This window comes from Pseudophryne corroboree, unplaced genomic scaffold, assembly GCF_028390025.1.
Source record: "Pseudophryne corroboree isolate aPseCor3 unplaced genomic scaffold, aPseCor3.hap2 scaffold_121, whole genome shotgun sequence".
NCBI lineage: Eukaryota > Metazoa > Chordata > Amphibia > Anura > Myobatrachidae > Pseudophryne > Pseudophryne corroboree.
In genome coordinates, this window is record NW_026967835.1 from 22,869 (window position 1) to 29,249 (window position 6,381).

Genomic DNA, 6,381 nt, shown 5'->3' on the forward strand with positions numbered 1-6,381 from the left:
GGCCGGGCACAAAAATCTAACTGAGGCTTGGAGGATTGTCATAGGGGGAGGAGCCAGTGCACACCAGGTAGTCCTAAAGCTTTACTTTTGTGCCCAGTATCCTGCGGAGCCGCTAATCCCCATGGTCCTTACGGAGTTCCCAGCATCCACTAGGACGTCAGAGAAACACTGATAGAGTACATTATATTTATGAATTAATTGCTTCCAGATTCTGCAGCAGCATCATCAGCACCACCAGTGTTACTCACAGTCACTTCACACTGACTGCTGCACAACACATCACTTAATTTCCGGGCCGCCCGCCACCTGGTGAAGAGACATGGGAGATGAAGGACCAGCAGTGCCACGTTGAGCGGAAGTATTGTGAATTAGTTACCCACACACTCCTTGTGACACCTGCTCCCCGTCTGCCCTCCCACCCGCCGCCTGCCGTCCGGAACCCGCACTGACAAGTAAGTCTCAGCAGAATGTGTCTGCCAGCAGCTCCCAGTCCCTCCTAGAGGAACACTGCCAGTGGTGTGGCGGCCGCGGCACACTAGGACTGAGAGACCGCAGCAGGAGGAAAGCACAGGTGGGCGGGAGGAGAGCATGGGCGGACATCACCACGTCACATTGCAAGGTGACGCCAGTCCCCCCAGTGAGGCCGCCGACGAATGCACTCAGCATAGTATTAGCAGCAGGCAGAGGGGGGTCGGGTGCAGCGGTGGTGGGAGGTACGGAAATGAGCTGCAGGCTAGGCTCCACCGATCACACAGTCAGCGATCACTGTGCTACAGCAAGCGTGGCGTGCAGCGGTGCTGGACATTAGGGAGTGCCTGTGCGCACCAGGCACCCCCTGTACGCACGCCTATGCGCTACCACCCCCCATATGCCACACTACATCACTATGCTACAGCCCTCCCATATGCTGCACTTCATAATTACACTATACCCCCCATACAACATACTACATCACCACACTACACTACTCACAATAAAATTAAAACATCCCAGTTCCTCATTCTTAATGAGCTCACGTGAGTTCTCTCCCCAACGGAGCTCCAGACCAAGTAACAATGAAGACACCAGCAGCGTGTAGGGGGCAGGCCTGGTCCACTTGTCAGGAGAGAGCAGTCACAGGAGGGTAAGAAGGGGGCGGGGCCTAGTCCTACAGACGGGAGAGAGCACAGACAGGAGAGAGCAAGGTACAGGGGTAGAAGGGGACGGAGCCTATTCTTACAGGCTTTCAAAATTCGACTTTAAAATTCGACATTTGACAAATTCGACTTTTCTGCAATGGTACAAATGCGGCAATTCGACAAAAGTATATTCAATTGAAGTTTGTAAATTCGACAACAGTGCTTTTAAACAGTAAATTCGTCATTTTCAATCCGCCACACTTTGCTGGCGGAATCTAATAAAAAAAATTTAAAAACATGTTTTTTTTTTGCAGTTTTTTTTTTTTGGTAATAGCATATCTATTTATATTAGAAGGGATTAGGTACTTGGTTTGTCTTTTTTGGAGGCACAAGTATTATTTATATATTTTTTAAAATATTATTTATTTTTTAAATGGAATGTGAAAAACCCGAAAAAAAAATTGCGTGGGTCCCCCCTCCAAAGCATAACCAGCCTCGGGCTCTTCGAGCCGGTCCTGGTTCTAAAAATCCGGGGGAAAAACGGACAGGGGATCCCCCGTATTTTTAAAACCAGCACCGGGCTCTGCGCCTGGTGCTGGTGCAAAAAATACGGGGGACAAAAAGAGTAGGGGTCCCCCGTATTTTTTACACCAGCATCGGGCTCCACTAGCTGGACAGATAATGCCACAGCCGGGGGTCACTTTTATACAGTGCCCTGCGGCCGTGGCATTAAATATCCAACTAGTCACCCCTGGCCGGGGTACCCTGGGGGAGTGGGGACCCCTTCAATCAAGGGGTCCCCCCCCAGCCACCTAAGGGCCAGGGGTGAAGCCCGAGGCTGTCCCCCCCATCCAAGGGCTGCGGATGGGAGGCTGATAGCCTTGAGAAAATTTAAAGAATATTGTTTTTTCTAGTAGTACTACAAGTCCCAGCAAGCCTCCCCCGCAAGCTGGTACTTGGAGAACCACAAGTACCAGCATGCAGGAGAAAAACGGGCCCGCTGGTACCTGTAGTTCTACTGGGGAAAAAATACCCAAATAAAAACAGGACACAGACACCGTGAAAGTATAACTTTATTTCCCACCTGCCGACACACACATACTTACCTATGTTGACATGAAGCAGTCGGTCCTCTTCTCCAAGTAGAATCCACGGGTACCTGAAAATAAAAGATAATTATACTCACCTGATCCAGGTTCCAGATTAAATCCACGTACTTGGCAAAACAACAAACCGAACACCCGGACCAGACGGACTGAAAGGGGTCCCATGTTTACACATGGGATCCCTTTCCACGAATGCAGACATCCGAATCTCGCGAGAATCCGACAGCGGGATGATGACGTTCGTGCGCGCTCAGGCTAGCCGAGCAAGGCGGGAAGGTTCGAACCTGCCTCGGACCCGTGTAAAATGGGTGAAGTTCGGGGGGTTCGGATTCCGACGAACCGAACCCACTCATCACTAGTATGTACGTGAGTGTCAGGTGCCGTGCGCGTACATACGTGTCAGTGCCGTGCGTGTACGTACGTGTGTGTCAAGTGTCGTACGTGTACGTGTGTGTGTGTGTCAGGTGGCGCGTACCTACATGTGTGTATGTCAGGTGCTGTGCATGTGTGTACGTACAGGCGTGTGTCAGGTGCCGCGCGTGTACGTACGTGTGTGTGTGTGTGTGTGCCAGGAGCCGCGCGTGTACATGCGTGTGGGTGTCAGGAGCCGTGTGTATACGTACATACGTGTAGGTGTCAGGTGCCGTGCGTATACGTATATACGTGTGTGTGTCAGGAGCCGCGCGTGTTCGTACATGTGTGTGTGTGTGTGTGTGTCAGGAGCCATGCGTGTGTGTGTGTCAGGAGCCACGCGTGTTCGTACATGTGTGTCAGGTGCCGCACGTGTATGTGTGTGTGTGTGTTAAATTCCGCGTGTGTACGTACGTATGTGTGTGCCTGGAGCCGCGCGTGTACATACATGTGTGTGTGTGTCAGGTGCTGTACGTGTATGTGTGTGTCTCAGGTGCTGCACGTGTATATGTGTGTATCTCAGGTGCTGCATTTGTATGCGTCAGCTGCCACGTGGGTGTCAGGTGTTGAGCGTGTATGTGTTTGTGTCGCATCTGTATGTGTGTGACTGTCAGGTGCTGCACGTGTATGTGTGTGTCAGGTGCTGCATGTATATATGTGTGTGTTAGGTGCTGTTCATGTATGTGGGAGTGGCAGGTGCTACATGTGTATATATGTGTGAGTGGCAGGTGCTGCGTGTGTATACGAGTGTGTGTGAGGTGCTGCGAGTGTATGTGTGTGTTAGGTGCTCTGAGTGTATATGATTGTGTGTCAGGTGCTGTGCGTGTGTGCGTTAAATGCCACATGTATGTATGTGTGTCAGGTGCTGCGTGTGTGTGTGGGTGTGTCAGGTGCTGCATGTCTGTGTGTGTGGGTGTGTCAGGTGCTGCATGTGTGTGTGTGTGTGTCTGTCTGTCAGGTGCTGCATGTGTGTGTCAGGTGCTGCATGTCTGCGTGTGTGTGTCAGGCGCTGCATGTCTGTGTCAGGTGCTGCGTGTGTGTGTGTCAGGTGCTGTGTGTGTGTGTGTGTCAGGTGCTGCGTATGTGTGTGTGTGTCAGGTGCTGCGTGTCTGTGTCAGGTGCTGCGTGTCTGCGTGTGTGTGTCAGGTGCTGCGTGTCTGCGTGTGTGTGTCAGGTGCTGCATGTCTGCGTGTGTGTGTCAGGTGCTGCGTGTGTGTGTGTGTGTCAGGTGCTGCGTGTCTGCGTGTGTGTGTCAGGTGCTGCGTGTCTGTGTGTGTGTGTGTCAGGCGCTGCATGTCTGTGTGTCAGGTGCTGCGTGTGTGTGTGTGTGTAAGGTGCTGTGTGTGTGTGTCAGGTGCTGCGTGCCGTGTGCGTGTGTCAGGTGCGTGAGTGTGCGTGTGTCAGGTGCGTGAGTGTGTGTGTGTCAGGTGCGTGAGTGTGTGTGTGTGTGTCAGGTGCGTGAGTGTGTGTGTCAGGTGCGTGAGTGTGTGTGTGTCAGGCGCTGCGTGTCTGTGTGTGTCAGGCGCTGCGTGTGAGTGTGTGCGTGTGTGTCAGGTCCGTGTGAGTGTCAGGTGCTGCGTCTGTGTGTGTGTGTCAGGTGCTGCGTGTGTGCGTGTGTGTCAGGCGCTGCGTGTGCGTGTGTCAGGCGCTGCAGGGAGGGCGGGGGGGGACGGACACACAGCAGGGAGGGCGGGGGGAGAACGGACACACAGCAGAGAGGAGGAGGGGGGGTGGACAGACACAGCGGGAGGAGGGGGGGTGGCCTGACACAGCGGGAGGAGGGGGGGTGGCCGGACACAGCGGGAGGAGGGGGGGTGGCCGGACACAGCGGGAGGGGGAGGGTGGCCGGACACAGCGGGAGGGGGGGTGGACGGACACAGCGGGAGGGGGGGTGGCCGGACACAGCGGGAGGGGGGGTGGCCGGACACAGCGGGAGGAGGGGAGGGTGGCCGGACACAGCGGGAGGAGGGGAGGGTGGCCGGACACAGCGGGAGGGGGGGGGTGGCCAGACACAGCGGGAGTGGGGGGGTGGCCGGTCACAGCGGGAGGGGGGGGTGGCCGGACACAGCGGGAGGGGGGGGGGTGGACGGACACAGCGAGAGGGGGGGGGTGGCCGGACACAGCGGGAGGGGGGGGGTGGCCGGACACAGCGGGAGGAGGGGAGGGTGGCCGGACACACAGCAGGGAGGGCACGGGGGGGAACACACTGCAGGGAGGAGGGGGGGACACACAGCAGGGAGGGCAAGGGGGGGGCGACGGACACACAGCAGGGGGGGGGAGACGGACACACAGCAGGGAGGGCGAGAGGGGGAAGGGGGGGTGACTGGTGACCATAGAGACCTTGATAAATACCGCATACTGCAGGTAGGGAGGGCCGGACACAGCGGGAGGAGGAGGAGGGAGGAGTGGCCGGACACAGCTGCCCGAGACGCCTCCTACTGCCAGCCGCACCACAGACGCGGGGAGGAGACGCAGGCAGCCACCAGGGAAGGTCCGGCGGGCGGCCGGGAACACAGCGGGCAAGCGGGCGGGCGAGCGGGCGGGCGGGCGGGAGGGGAGGGGGCCGGGCGGGCGGGAAGGGAGGGTGGCCGGACACGCGGGGGAGAAGTGGAAGCTGGGTACACAGCGGTGGGCTGCCTGACAGAACTCACCCAGTGCTACGCAGCTCCGGCGATCTCCTCCCGCTTCATGGACCTCAATGAACTCACACGCCGGGAACCGCTGGCTGTCCTCCTGCAGCTCCACGTGACTCCTTCCCGCTCTGTCTCCTCGTGCCCAACTGCCAGAGCTACTCTCTGTACACCCCCTGCTGGCGGTCACTGCGCAGGCGCAACAAATTGAAATGCCCTATCTCTATAATGGGGCCTATTTCTCTTAATTAAAAAAACCCTATAACTTTCTGAAAAACCACAACCCCAAAAGGCACTACACTGGGGCATACTCTATCTAGTAAAACAAACCCCAAGTCTTAATTCGTCCTCTATCCTGAGTTATGCCTTCCCAAAAAAATCTTCATTCACTCTATAGGAAAACGTTGTCAAAAAGCCACAGAGGGAGTGGCAGAAAAAAACTGACAGTTGGAACTTTAGCTTACTCCCAATTCCTCATTTTTTATTATTTTGCCCTGAAATTTGGCCTGCAGCAGCGGGTGACGATTCTACGCGTCCATGCCAAATTTCAGCTCAGTACGTCCTATCAGTTTTGAGGTGTAGCCCCTCAAACACCATGCCCCCATCTCAGAAGTTCCCTATGGGAGAATTCCGTTTGTTCGATTCAGCCTTAATATAAGGGCACGACCGTGCCCTTATAATTGACAGTATTGTTTTCTTTCAAAAATCCACTTAATTTTCTTTACCCGATTATTAAAATGGTAATTGACAAAAACAAACTACATTGTCACCAGAAGAGCAATACAAAATGTACTAGTGATATATTAAAATCATCTTTCCAGCTTGAATTTCAATGATGCATTGGCGCAACGATTTTGTGAGAAACATCTTCACCCTTAAATAAAGATTTTCTTAATTCCTTACCTGTGTGCTAATTAGATATCACCTTGTTTTCACATTAAACAGACTTCCACATGAGAAAACAGCAAAGATGCAGTGGCGTTAATGTTTCCTGGTGTCAACCTGTATTATTTCCGTAGACATTGAAATGAGGATGCATCTTGCTGCCTTTCCAATGAAGCAAGTTTAATTTAGTAATAGGTGAAAAACCATCCCTACAAAGATGTTAATCAGATA